Here is a 10,725-nt window from a genome sequence, read left to right as displayed (position 1 = left end):
AACTGAAATCACCCAATATTATTGTGTTCTCTGCTTTTGCAGCTTTCTTAAGCTCCTTTAGTATTTCTTGCTCACTGGCACCATCCAGGTCAGGCAATCAATAGTATAACCTTAAAAGTAAACTCTTCCTATTTAGACACTGAATTTCTACCCACAGAGTTTCTACTGGATTTTTTTTCTTATCGGGTAAAATTCCTACCCTATTTGATTCAATGCCACCTTTGACATCAAGTGCCATTGCCCCACGCAGGACCTACTCTATCATTTCTGTGTCATTTGTACCTATGAATTTCACTGTCCCATTGATTCTTCTCATTCCACCTTATTTTGGGCAAATGATTGCCTGCAAAAGCAGAGGACAAGAATCTTTGATACAGGAAGCTCATTCTAGTCTTGTGCTCTTAGTTCTCTTTACTCCTAAATATGTTTCTCTTACTTTTTTGCACAGCTTAGTATATTAAACTTATCAGACCATATCTTTCAGAATTGCATGTGCAGAATTGTATATGTATATTTGGTATATGTAATTAATGTAATATAGTGTATTAATTAGTGTCTACATATACATGTGCTCATGTATATGTGTATATAGGTGCAACTGTACTTTCACAGTAACAAAAATCTGGACCTTTATGTTGTTAAAGTAAATACATGTATTTTGAGTCATATTTTTCAATTCTTGTCCATTCCTAGTTCAAGATATTTTTACTAAGTTTCAGTAAAACTGATTAAAATCTCTCCATACTATTTTTCAGCTAAGAAGAACAAAAGTAATTATAGTATAATTTAATCTGTATACTTGCTTATGGTGTATTGGCTTTTCCTCATGTACATTACATTTAAAAGAATTATGCATGAACTGCACTGAGCAGTGCCTTGCTTCTTAAACCAACCAGTTTAGATATGAGTACACATTTTCATGTGTGCACGCACATATGCATGCGCTCGCACATACATATGCATGCATGCACACATGCCCAGACACTTATTTTCTAATATATGAGTGGAAGTCATATTTAAAGTTTGCCACATAGCCAAGTTTTAAGGCAACCTATTTTATTTTCCAAATATTCTCAGAAAAACGCTAATAATAATAATAACAACAGTAATAATAAATATTATTATTATTACTATTACTACTACTAATATATTATTATTATTATTACTACTACTACTAATTTACCATTTCTCCATAAATTATTGACTCTAGTCTGAGAGTTTCAAGGCCCAGGGGGCTTTTTCAAGCTTGATGATAAGACGTACATTCAGCCTAGATAGCATCAGAAGAATACTATGTAGTTGTCACCCAAATGTTGAACAATGAGTATCATATTCTTACCCCAAAGTACATTTGATCACTCTACAATGAAGTGTCTTCCTGGCCTCTTTCTACAATTACTTAGTAGTTAGAGTATTTATCCAGAAAGTGAGTTTCCCAGGTTCAATTCTCTCTCAATTCTGTGCCTGAAATAATTTTAAAAATGTTTTAACATTCAAGTACGTGTTGTAACAACTAGGCTATGAGCTAGGTATCAGCACACTGTCTTCTGTTTAAGCTGGGCTGCTGTGCAAAAGATAATTCAAAGTTCATGCCCCAAACGAGAAGAGCATGCCTTTGTAGACTAAAGAGGAGGGAGTTAACTGCACTGATAAGAAGAGAGAGACCAGTATTCAGATTCTTTCTCCTCAGTTTGTTTCTATACTTTACATTAAACAGCTATCGGACAAAATACAGAAATAAGCCTGAGAGTATAGACCAGAACCAGGCACTCCCCCTTTTGCATTAAGTGTCCTCCCAAAGATGGTACAAAGTCTTATTCTCATTTTTCTCTCTTCCTTCATTTGCCACTGAATCTTTACTTCTTCCCTCAACAGGGACACAGACTCAATAAGAAAGATGGACAGTGGCTGCATCTAAAATAAACAGCAGGGTGGTGGTTAAAGCAGTCTTCCTAACCATCTCAGGCTGAGGCAGAAGTTAAATACAGGTATAACATTTCTAGGCAAGTGTTCCCATCCCCTGTCTGTTAAATAAAAGAGAGACACCAGGAGTGGCATTGGTTTGTTGAAAGGTAGAAGACAAGTAATGAGATAAGAATCCATGCCCTATCTTTAAACCTTTTTTAACATAACCAATGTTGTGGATGATTTCAATGCCAGACTTAAACAGCTCTCAGGCAACAGGCTGCTTACTTTTACTCTCACTGAGGCATCAAGCCTTGCAAATGGACCTAGATACTTTCTGTGCCCTGTCATCACCACAGGCTGTATCATCATCACTGGACCAAAAAACATGGATTATTATATCCAACGTGCATTGACCTGCTCCATAACCAATGTCATATTCTATATATATATTTTTTTTTTTTCATATTGAATCCATATTGTCTACATTGCACAGACAGGGTAATTGCTATATGAAAGAATGAGGAGATGAGGATCTAATATCAGTCCCAAAACGCACATTAAAACCTGTGAAGGAACACTTTAACCTTCTTTGACATTCCATCTCTAACTTCAGAGTAGCTCTTTGTTGCTTATACATGTTTGTATAAAAGCCAACTTGAACAGAAAATTGTGGAATGAGAAATCATCGACAAACTGGATTGTGTTAAGTGTGGTCTAAACAGAGAGTATTCTTATCCCATGCCTGGATTAGCTTTCTTGATCCATATGTCCCTATACGTTTATTACTTTGCCTGTCTCAGCACCAACCCCCTCCCATCTCTCCTTCCCTTCTCTGTCTTAATATTCAAATCAATCTCTCTGCTTGATAGGTCACTTTTTGCATGTCCTTTAGTATCTGATGAAGTGAGCTGTTGCTCATGAAAGCTCATGCATCTCTGATTCAGTTACTCTATAAGGTACATCTAAACTGTGCCTGACTTTAAACTAATGTGTCTCTCTACTTCTCTCTGGTTGTTTGAAAGTAAGCAAGTTTGCAGCATAGGGAACTTTTTTTTCATTCCTGCACGTGCTTCTTGCCCCATCTTAAAGGGGTTTGAGACGAGGCAAGAGGCATGTGCGTGCTCGTCTGGATGCGCCCAGTGATTCCCACTCTAAAGAGCTTTACTCTCTTCATGTACTGTGTAGGAAACCTAAGTACTCGACACAAGAGTCAGAGTTGCCTAGCCCTATGTGAGCTAGGCAACAAAAAGTTGGTGTTCTGGCAGTTAACTTTTAGGCACCCACGTCATTTATTATAATTGATTCTAATTTAATTGCTATAGCAAACAGAAGTGGAATGTGCTATTACTCACTTTTCTTGAAGTCATCAGTTAACTGTTTGAATTTACCTGCTTTAATTTCTGGTCACTAGCAGGCTGTTAACACTTAAGCACAAGAACAGAGTGCACATTTTCCACATATAAACAATAAACATAATGAAGAATCAAGATATTTTGCTAAAGCAAGGCTAGAGTTAGCTTATATTTCCATTATACACTTCATGACAACATGAAGAAAGAAATGCTTTGAGATTACATTTTTGAGTGTTTTCATGAAGACATTTCCCTGACATACTTGACAGTTACTCCTTATTCTCCAAAAGGTCAGCAGCCTTGCAAATTTGATAGAAAGACTAAAGGCAATTAACTGCTAATCGATTAAAGGTCATTTCTTGTCTGATCTAGATTTGGTGCTTCATCAAAAAGTAAAACATTTTCAAGGCATCATCAATGAAGTTATTGACAAAAAGCATACATATGACTTGCTTATATAATTTGTATTGATATCAAGTCAGGTAAAGAACTTAAGATAAGAAAAATAATTGTGTATCATATATGGGGCTGAATCTTCAATTTACCTAAAGCTTTGTCATTTTATTGCCTGATTCAGATGAAAATTGCACAGATGGTAGTCCCTTCTGAGGGCATGAAGCCTGCCAAGTTTCAAAGAGGTATGTGAAAGGGTTTCTCAGAAACTGCACCTCAAAATGATAAAGCAAAACTTGCAACACTTGCCTTCAGTGGCAGCCTCCTGTCATCTGGTCCACAGATCCAGGGGCCCACACCCCTGGGAGGGCTGCAGGGCTGATCTGGACTCTTTGTGGGGATGCGGGCCCCAGTATCTGTGCTGGATCTGGGCTGCCGCTGCCACCTGGGATATGTGCTGGGAACAGCCCACACCCAGTGCCAGGCTCCATGGAGCTCAGCCCGGAGGTGGGAGGCAGAGTGCAGGCCTGGCTCTGCCTGGCAGCCCCATGGAGTGCAGCTCAGCAGCAGGAGGCAGGCAGAGCCAGGACTGTGCTCCAATCAGCTCTGCCAACGCCATAGAGCTCAACCCTGCAGCAAGAGAAGGGGAGAGCCAGGGCTGTGTTCTGATCAGCTTCATGGAGCTCAGCTAGCAGTGGGAGCCAGGAAGAGCCAGGGCTGTGTTCCACCTCATGCCACTGGGTTGAGCTCCATGGGGCTGTGGAGCTGCTTGGAGTGCAGCCCTGGCTCCCTCTTGCCTCCTGCCATCAGGCTGCTTCAAAACTTGAAACATTTCAAAACTTCTGAAACATTTTGAGTGCCCTCATTTTGAAGCTGTTTTGAAGCTTTTTGTTTCATTTTGATTTCGCTGTTTTGAACTTGAAACATGTTGAAACAGCTTTGAAACAAAACACTCGGCAAAATTTCACACAGCTCTAATCAACAGAACTAAATTGCTAGATTTCCCCTCAAAAAGGATTTCAACTGACTCAATGAGTTAATAAGTGTGGTGTCAGGGGAAGACAGACTGAAGGATAAAGGCATCCAGGGGACTGGAAGCTTCTAAAGGGCACAATATTGCAAGCCCAGCAAGAAACTGTTATGACACAATAGAAGTACAAGAAGAATGATGAGAGACAAAGGTGGCTGCACAAGGTGTTTCTAGGATGCCTCAAATGCAAAAGGAAAGAATATAGGTAATAGAAAGATGACTAGGTTACCAAGAAAGTATACTAGGAAATAGTATAAATAAGTAAATACTAAATACTAAATAAATAAATAAATAACCTGCAGGGACAAAATTAGTAAGGCAAAGGTAAAAAATAAGCTGCACCTGGCAATGGAAGTTAAAGACAAGAAGAAGAGGCCTATAAGTATGTTGGCCATAAAAAGAAGACCAAGAAAGCTATTGGTCCACTGTTAAATAGCTAGGGGGGGACTCTTAACAGAAGATGCAAAGAAGACAAAGGTAATCAACAGCTGATTTGCCTCAGTCTTGCTTAAGCTGAAATCACACACCTAATAAGGATAATTTGGATAAGGAAGGGACAAGCTGAGGGATGAAACAACAAAAGAAAGAGTCAAAGAATATTTAATGGGTCTGAATGAATTGAAGTCAGCAGTGCCTAGTGAATTTGATCCTAATGTAGTGAAGGAATTAACAGAGGAAACTTCAAAGCCTCTGGAAATAATATTTAGGAAGTCATGGGAGACAGACAGGAACCAGCAGAGTGGAAAAGGATCAACATAGTGTCCCTCTTTTAAAAAGGCAAAAATGAGGATTCAGGCACTATAAACTATTTCCCTCACATTGATTCTTGGAAATGTACTGGAGCATATTGTAGTCCATTTGTAAGCATAGGGATGAGGAAAGGCTGATCACTAGCATTCAGCATGGATAATTCAGAAGGATCTTGCAGATTGGAAAGCTGCGCAGAGGCTAATATGATTAAATTTAATGCTGACAAATACAAGGAGTTACAACTTGGCCATGTCTTCATGAGATGCTGACTACACAGTAGCCCATGACTACTGTACAGTAGCATCACATGGCAGGAAGCATGATGTGGTGCTACTGTGCAATAGTCTCAGGCTACTGGGAAGTCAGTGTCATGAAAAAGCTATTTGGTGATGCTACTGTGCAGTAACTCTGGTTACTGCGCAGTCCTTTAGTACTACTTGTTTATACAAGCAAGGGCAAAATTTCTCCCAGTCAGCATCTACATGTGTGCTACTGTGTATTACCCAATGCACCATTTATCTAATACCTGTATGTGTTGGTACTAGCAAATGGTGTATTAGACTAATTTAATGCTCAGTAAGTCCAGCGCATGTGTAGATGGTGATACTTTACTGCACATTAGATTAGTTTATTGCACAGTAAAGCATCTCATGTGGATGCACACTGTGAGGAAAAAAAAATCTGTTCAGTAGTGTAACTACATCAGGGCAACAGAGGCAGCCACTCTGGCAGCTGACTTAGGGGTGGGAAGGCAGGAAAAACGCTGCTGTTGCAGCCACACAATCATGTCAGCAGCACAGCAACAGCTGGAAGTCACCACTGCTCTGGGTACCCATCTGTGTTGTTATGCCTCTATTACCCACTACTTTCTATCAGTCTTATCCAATGAATATTAAATACATGGTGGAATGACTCTGGTTCAAAAGGAAGGATAGAGAGTATATTAATTAATGCCTCACCTGTGGCATTAGGTTAGAACTTGACTCCAGCAATGCAGCCATGCAAAGAAGTGAGTTGGGAAAATGAAAATGAGATCTCTGTTAGCTCTTTAGGTTTGTAATTCAAGAAGTACCTGCTTAGCTCAAATACAATTATACCAGTCCAATGCAATATTATTTTGACAAAGTTTGCACCTGAGATCCTACATAAGAAATTTTAAACAAATGCCAGCATATCTATATAAGGTTCTATTATTACGCACATGACATAATAGTTATCTAGAACAGAAAGGAAATTGACAGCATAAAAAGAGGTAAAGGATAAGAGTGAACAAGAGCCATTAAACCACTGAAAATGCATTCTCCAAAGACAAATATAGATTTAAAAGTTTTCTAATATATTCAGTTTCAGAAATACACCATTAGTTTTAGCCTTTTATAAAAACAGTTTTAAATGGTAATACATTATCTGTTGCTACTATTAAGTTTCAATAAATAAGTGCCATCAATCTACTTGCTATATCATTATCTAAAAATTAGGTAGGTAATAAATGTATAATTTCATTCCTAGAAATTGGAAGAAATGTTTTAAGTATTTTAATTAGCAAGTGACTAGATAACTACTACTATAGTAAAATAAATGCCAATTAATATGCTAATTTTGGCAATTAATTGATATCCAATCAAACCACTACAGTTATTTTGTTAAACACCAGTTAAATCCTTAAACTCTTTACGAGTTTAATGTATCAATTAGGGTACAACAGCACATTTAGTGTTTGCATAGTTGGATTAATTATAAGCCAGCTATGTTAACCTGCTATTACTTATTTAGCTTTATTAAACCTTATTAAAAATGTTATGTATTTGTTCTACAATAAACATTTTAATCTAAACTAAATGGTTGAATTAATTAAGTGTTCAAATTTTATGTATCGGTAATGTTCTAGGAGAATTAAACAATGTCATAGGACAGAAAGCATATCTAACTGCTGTCTACTACTTTCACATAATATCCTATTGCATTTTTATTTAGAAGAACATGTGCGATATCAAGGCTAGAGAAACACCATTTTACAAAGCACAAATACTCCTATGCTGAGAGAAGCATATTATTAACTGGCTATTCTATCCCAATGGTCAAGTTACAGAAAAAAAAATTGCTTTCTATATATGTCGACAGAGAGCTTCATGTTTATATATAATGTTTTTATATAACAGTCTCTCCTAACATATCAAGAATGTTATATAAAGGTCCCAAGTTATATAAGGACACAAGGACACAAGGATCTAAGAAAATGGCAATTGGTTTGCATAGTGTAAGAGTGGTATGGGAGGTAAAAACTCTCACCGGTCATCTCAAGATGCACACTTCTTTACAGCTTTAGTTATATATGTGCATGTATATTTACATATTCACTTACTAGTATATGATAAAGTTTATATTTCACTTTGTGGATATCCCTAACTTTTATTTTAATTAAAGGAAATAAGACTCTTTCATTGCAAATGGAATGCTGTTTAGATTTCTAGTTCATGACTGTGAAATCAGTTGTGTCATTTATGAACGTGTGTGTATATTTACATCCTTGATATTGTGGTCAGATTGATAATGAATTAATTTGTAAATGTTTAGTAATTACTTTATACATTTATTTAAATATGTTAGATGGATATTAACAGAAGGATATATTAACAGAAGGCTATATTAAAGTGCCAGCTCCTTGTTTAATATGGTCTTGAATATGAATCAATACACATGTATTCATAGTCCTTCTATTATCTTTAGCATTTTCTATATATCATTCAGTACTAGGACTGTCCCTGCATAATTTGTAGCATTTGAGACTTTAGAAATACATTTTGCCATTATGAAAATATATTAACAAAATTTTTGACCTAAACAACTGCTCTTCAGAAAAGAATATTTAAATTGGACAGTATCAACTTTAGACTGGTAATTAATTGGATATTAAGTAATTCCCTGGCAAATTTCTTTTCTGAATATTTCCATTAATTACATGTATAAAAATGGTGCAGTAGATTAAATAAATTGTAATATGAACTCAATTGAGGTTGATCAAATAGATCTAGATTTTGTAGATAGCTTCTATTTTTCAGTCTGTTCCTTTTTCTGTGAATATCTGACAGCTGAACTCTATCAATTTCAGAAGAAGCATAACCAGATACTCTCTAGTCTACACTAACCATATTAATACATAGATACCGGTGTCTTATACACCTTGACTTTGTTGTTTTTAGTTCATGAATTTGGATTCTGCCATGGTTGTAAAGCCTTTCTCTGCAAGGAAGCCAAATGACTTCTCTCTTTTGAAGTTGTGTAAAGCTCTGTTTTCTAATGTAGAACAGTGGAAACATGACACTGGACATAACCAGGATTTCATTTGTCCAGCCTAGTGTTCAAGCCATTTTAGATTTGGAAAAAATTCTTCATTTACTAAGATTTTCCTTTCTCGCACTCAACAGGTAATGCAAACCATAAGCCAAAATGTTTATAAATAACAGGCTTTTTTATATAGGTTTCACTCATGTAAATCTAAAGTTCACAGAAGCAATGTGTTATCTATACCAAGTAAAACCAAAAGCAGAATTAATTGACTTTGTAGGTCTGAATGATGAGCAGAACTGAAAGACTTAACAATATATTGAATAGAAAAGGAATATTGCAGTGCGTTATAAAGGAAGTATACATTTCACAATTTATAATATTGTAAGAAATATTTATGGCATCAGTTCATAAGGCACAATCCAAAGTTTGAAATTAGTTCAGATAAGTTCAAAGAATTCTGAAATATAAATCAGCCTGCAAACATCACATTACTGACAATCTGAGAATGTGAAAAAGGGTTAAAACTTGCCATCTAAATTATTCACTGTGAATTGTTCTCCCTCCTTTAATTATTATCTCAGAGAATATTTGGTGTTAGAAAGACACATATTCTATTATCAAATTCAGAATATGTGTGAAGTAGATGATTTAATTAAAGACAACATTTTGAGTGTGATTACACACACACATATAATCATATATATATTATATATTACAGTGCATGATAGATAGATAGATAGATAGATAGATAGATAGATAGATAGATAGATACAAATATTATATATAATTCTTTAAGATGTCCATTGTAAGCTGCTTAGGTATCAACTGCTAATGGTAGCCCTAAATCAAATTTGTGCTTTTATTTGATAGATAGATAGATAGATAGATAGATAGATAGATAGATGGATTTGTATCTATCTATCTATCTATCAAATAAAAGCACAAATTTGATTTAGGGCTACCATTAGCAGTTGATACCTAAGCAGCTTACAATGGACATCTTAAAGAATTTGAATGGGCTGCTAATATTGTAGTCAGCAGACTGCAATGCAAGGGAAGAAAATAGTCACAAATGAAGGAGCCGAAGGACAACTATTAGCATACAGCAGCCATCTTCATCAAAGAAAAAGGAAAGGAAGAAGGGAAGTCAAAAAAGCTCTGAAGAAGAAATGATATGTAAAAGATGTAGAAAAGAATCTGTTTTCCAAAGGAACTATGATTTCATCATCATGCTTCACTTCGGAGAATATATTCACATATATTAGAGTAAGAAACAAAAGAGGACAATAAAAGACAATCAAAATTTTCCAAAATCTTTACAAAGGTCTTTACTAGCAGAGGAAAAAAGAACAAAAATTTTAAGTTCCAGCTACCCCAAGGCTAGTACAAAGCTTCTTTAATCTTGACTGGGATATATTTGGGACAGACCTCTGAAAGAATATATGCTGTTGTGGTCTTCCTGGGTCCTGAATTGATAGACAAGATGGGGAGACACACTACAATGCAGTGAGAGGAGCTGCGATGCTTCCCCTTCCCATACAAATTTCCCATAGAGATTCCATCCCTCCCTCCCACCCCTGCTGCTCAGAGCTTCTCCACCACATATGGCATTACTGCAGGGGTCACAAGTGGCTGCTAAAAGTATGGGGGGGAGCTATTCATCTTATGCTCTGTGCTTTGCTACATGTGAGTGTTGCTGTCTCAGTGCAGTGTCATGTTTAGTCAACCTGTCTGAAGAGGTACCATGGATGCTTTGAAGCCAGGGTAGGAATGCACCTGTTTGCTCTTTCTGGGTGTATCTATATGAGATGTTTACTGCAGAGTTAACTAATTAGCTTCACAGTAAACACTTCAGTGTCTACAGGCATTTATTCACATACATTTGTCTGCTCCAATGCCCTGGATCTCCAGCAGTTGGAGCAGACTTGATCAACTGAGTCTGCTCCACACACAAGCTGCCGTGCCTGGTGCTGCATTGCATACATTGGTATAAATGGTGAAATG

The sequence above is a fragment of the Alligator sinensis genome, unplaced genomic scaffold (genome assembly GCF_000455745.1).
Source record: "Alligator sinensis unplaced genomic scaffold, ASM45574v1 scaffold33_1, whole genome shotgun sequence".
NCBI classification, from domain to species: Eukaryota; Metazoa; Chordata; order Crocodylia; family Alligatoridae; genus Alligator; species Alligator sinensis.
The sequence above is the reverse complement of the archived record's forward strand: the minus strand, read 5'-3'. Positions refer to the sequence as shown.